Source organism: Mercenaria mercenaria, chromosome 11 (assembly GCF_021730395.1).
Source record: "Mercenaria mercenaria strain notata chromosome 11, MADL_Memer_1, whole genome shotgun sequence".
In the NCBI taxonomy this organism is placed as follows: domain Eukaryota; kingdom Metazoa; phylum Mollusca; class Bivalvia; order Venerida; family Veneridae; genus Mercenaria; species Mercenaria mercenaria.
The window spans coordinates 9,253,713-9,258,649 of record NC_069371.1 but is presented as its reverse complement, the minus strand read 5'-3'; positions in this window follow the sequence as shown (position 1 = coordinate 9,258,649).

Genomic DNA, 4,937 nt, shown 5'->3' with positions numbered 1-4,937 from the left:
GTTTTTCGTACCAGTTCATATTTAGACAAAGTCTTTTGAGATAAAGCTTTGAAACTTTCAACACTTGTTTACCATCACCATGTCCAGTTATAGGCAAGAGCACATAACTCCATCAAGGATTTTGGCTGAATTATGGCCCTTTTTGACTTAGAAATCTGGGTTAATATTCCGTACCAGTTCATATTTTGACAAAGTCTTTTGAAATAAAGCTTTGAAACTTTCAACACCTATTTACCATCACCATGGCCAGTTATAGGCAAGAGAACATAACTCCATCAAGGATTTTGGCTGAATTATGGCCCCTTTTGACTTAGAAATCTTGGATAAGTTTTTCGTACCAGTTCATATTTTTTGTAAAGTGTTTGACATATGGCTTTGAAACTTTTATCACTTGTTTAGTATAATAGTCTCTATCTGTAGGAAAGAGAACATAACTCTGTCATCTATTTTGGCTGAATTATGGCCCTTTTTGGACTTTGAAATTGGTCAAATCCATGTTTTGTCAAAACTATTTGACATATGGCTTTTAAACTTTGAACACTTGTTTATCATTATGATTTCCATCTGTAGGCAAGAGTACATAACTATTTTGACTGAATTGTGGCCCTTTTTGGACTTTGAAATTGGCTCATACATTGCCATTTAGTGCAAGACTTATCCAAATCAAAGAAATACAGGAACATTGTTTGTCTAATCTATTTATTTCTTTTGTCTGAATATCCGTGGAAATATTTTGACCCCATTCTTCAATCAATGCTTCGAATAGTCGAGCGCGCTGTCATCAGACAGCTCTTGTTTATATTTTTGATAATAAAAAAAACAGCAATAATGAGATATAATTGTTAAAAAACTTACTTTATTAAAATATGATAAAAACACTGTTGTATCTTATCACTTTTTTATTTAGCCCCAATTCAATCAAGCTTTCTAAACTCGTTATAAAGGTGAGAACTGATTTGCTATAAAGGTGAGAAATATCACCTGCAATTTATTTACTGCACAGTAGCTTTACAGTAGCTTATTATGATAAACAGAAGCAAGTCTACCAATGGTCCCGACTTGTGTATTGGCCCTTATCGCCAATACGCAGACCTTATCATCTCCATATGCCACATACCAGGCATACCAGAATCAGTGTCTTTAAATAAGGTTTACTTCGATTCTTGGAAAAATATACAAAATTTTCAATATCAACAATATCAGTGTCGTCAGTATGCGTTTCTACTATACAAGCAAAATCGTGTAAATCAATAAATTCTACAACATCTGGGTACTCTAATCGTTTTTTTTTCTCAGTCCGTTAACATTGAGACTCACAAATTTAAGTTCACCATCATTTAACGAATTCAAAGAATTCCCCCAAATGACGTAGTGATTGTTTGAGTCACTTTGTTGCTTATTAACATTATGATTGCCAATGTTGTTGGTCCATGGACGAGATAAGCTCGCACTCGCCCTCCGTTGAGCCTGTGCAATTATGCATTCCGGTGGTCTGCTTCGGTGGTTGCTGCCTGGTGATTTGGAGCGTTCCCGATAAGATGTCCCGTTACGAGGAGGCGAATTTGATGCATGTCTCGAAGCCGGACGATGCGGAGACTAAGATTCAGTACGTGTGAGACGCCCCCCGTCGGACGAGTCAGCTGATTTAGCAGACGGTTGTTGTGTCTGCTCAATAGAGTCCCGTGATGTACCCGATTCATTATAGTCCATGCGTTCCGCGCTTTGTTGGCTGCGATTGGTTGAGTCACTAGTGCGTTCACTGTATCGTAAATCCTTGGGTATATGTTTAACTATTTTGAACATCTATATATAATCCATTGATTTATAATTTAGAAGCGGTCTGAATGCTGGCGAAAATTCTGGTTCTGTTATTAAACGTATTGCATATAAATTTTACTGAAGTCTGGTAATGTTTTATTGCACATATTATAGAGAATTAAAGCTTGGAAATCTCTTATCAGTATTTGATATTTTACAATATATTGATGTGTATAACATGTATCATTTATATATTATTATATAATAAATTATGAAACGAAACTCTCTTCTAAATCATAGTTCTAAAGTTTTAGAGTTACATCATAGTTTTCTTCCTGCAACTAAGAAACTCAGCATCTTGTCCTTGATTACGAAAACGTTGGTCATGGTCGCCGAATTCCCGTTGGAAAAGCTCAAATAGCGACGCAGGGTCCAAAGATCTAGGATTTACGGTGTCGCTGTAAGACAGCGATGATGACCTCTCAGTTCATATAATGTCGCCTCCCCTGTAATACGTAGTTGTGAACAGAGTTAAGTTTATAGTCTGTACGACTGCATGTTCGTCGTCCCCGAAATACTGTGTTCATTGGCGTCACTATGTTGATTGGATCAGTTTTCCCCAGGAATGGTTTGGCTAGTTTCATTATCGTCCGTACCCGTTCGGCTGTTCTACAGTTTCATGATCCGTGCCGTACTCATAAAACTGGTTGTACTCATCTTCGTCCAAGATTTGCACATCATCTATATATTCAAGCCATTCTTCTGATTCATTTCCATGTACATTTAATTCGTGGTCAACGTGAGCACACACCCTTTCCAAATTAACATGCGAATCACTTTGTATTGAGCTGTCTTTTCTAAAGATCTGTCTCGTAGTTTACACTACACTCAACTGTCGTTACTTTATCATTCTCTGCAACATCCTGAACCATGTTTACATCAACAAATTGAATGTCCAAAGATTAAGACTTTAACGACTACAAAATAGACAGTATTAACGAGAGTTCCGCTAGGGGGAGTGTTGTAATTTTATTACCTCTCATGAACTCATGGTTGGGGCTATGTCTGGCACTACCTGATTCAGACCTAGCAAATGACAATGGATTATACAGGAAACTGGTTCCAAGCCTAGCAAACCAGTAAGACTTCTTGACAACAAAATAGGCGGGAATTTTGTCACGAAGAGATGAGCAAATGAAATTTACCTGAAAAACCTCACCAAATTTACAAAGTAGAAACTCTAAACATTAAACACTGTTAAATTGAAGCTTTGCTTAATTGACCTAACCGTATTTCATTTATTTACCTTTCCTTTTCTTCGTTTTGTCTTCAGCTTGTACCTGCAATGGCTGAAAAATTGACACACCATAGAAAATGTCACGTGATCAACACCTTGCGCTACACAGCATATATCTTATGAATTCACTAGACATCACCTGCTACGCAAGGATAACACTTTAACCGTAACGCAGACCAGATATGACAACTGAATGAAACAAATGACATCATGTTTGCATGTCATTTGTTTTATTCAGTTTCCTAAGTTTGTTTTAGATCGTTTTTATCCCTAGTGAGGTGGTTTTCGTCTCGTTTGTTTTATTGAACACTGTTGATTTTCTCACTTATACCAGTTCAGGCCCAACTATTTGTTCAAACTGGGAGACAATCAAAATCCCCTTGATCAAAATCCCCTTCACTGAAAACTGACAGGGTGTTACAAAATCCCCTTTATACTTTTGCAGGGGGTATCATAATCCCCTCTGTGATTTTTATTTATTTCATCAAGTTCAAATACAACTATACACAATTTAAAAGTCTATTGCATAAAGCACGTAAATACAATGCCTTTAGCAAACATAATTTAATTTGGAGCACTGATATCTATATATCTATAATGAAAATCACAGAGGGGATTATGATACCCCCTGCAAAAGTATGAAGGGGATTTTGTAACACCCTGTCATTTTCCAGTGTAGGGGATTTTGATCAAGGGGATTGTGATTGTCTCCCCTCATGAACAGACTCAGTCAAACCAAGTCAGCATTTATTCTTTTTTGGTTGCATTCTATGCTTCCAAGGGATTTTTTTTATAGATTTTATTAACACGTGCCATTGAATACTTAATGAGGTGTTAAAGAATTAACTATGCTATGTTTCAAACCCCTAACACCTAATCAACCAGATGTAAACATTTCTGTTGATTGTTAAATTGAATAAACCATATTTTAGATTAAAATCCATAGTTACGAGTATTTAATTGTGTACAATACTAACAAACTACACACACACAAACAATATATAATGTAAGATTATATCATTTTACATACATGCAGTTAATACTAAATGGTCTAACTCAGTAACTGCATTGCTTCAATAAAGATCTCATAATGATTATACCTGATCAAAATATATTTCCTAAGTTGTGTTTATAAAGTCATAATTGTCCTCAGAAAGTCAAAGTAGTATTGGATCAAAACATAAAAACTATTTCTGAGGGTCGAAATGTCTTGGGGTTGAAATGTCTTTGGGGTCGAAATGTCCAAGGAAATTCAAGTTTGGGGTTGAAGTCTCTTGGGGTTAAAAAGTCTTGGGGTCGAAATATCTAGGATTTATTTATATAAATTAAGTGTCTTGGCAAACACATTACTTTATGGTGGCATATTTCTGCATATGATATTCATATGATAAACTTGGAACTGTCGTGAATTCAGGAGAACGTTTTCGTGAAAAATATTATCTGGTTATCGGGACTATAATGTAACAATAGTGCCCAGTACTGCATAAAGATAACTCTAAAAGACAACTTCTGTTTTCATGAGAAAAAAAAAATCGTGAAAACAAACGTTTTCTTGCCATATTTAATTTTCGCGTAAAGTTTAAATTTTTAGCGATATTTTTTTCTTGAAAGTTTGTAAGATTTCTATGCAGAAAAAAAAACAATTTTTTCAAGGTAAAACATTTTTCCCGAAAACAAACATGGTTTTACAAAAAATATCTTAATCGTTTATTTAATAACTGAAAACTGTGATAGTACCCCGGGATATTATTGCTTTCTATACATGTCTATGTGTTTCATGTTTTCTTATAAGAAGTACAACAGATCAATAACAAAAAGTAGCAACGTACCTTTCGTGAAAAAAACTCATTTCGCACTTCATGAAGTATCAGGTCATGTGACC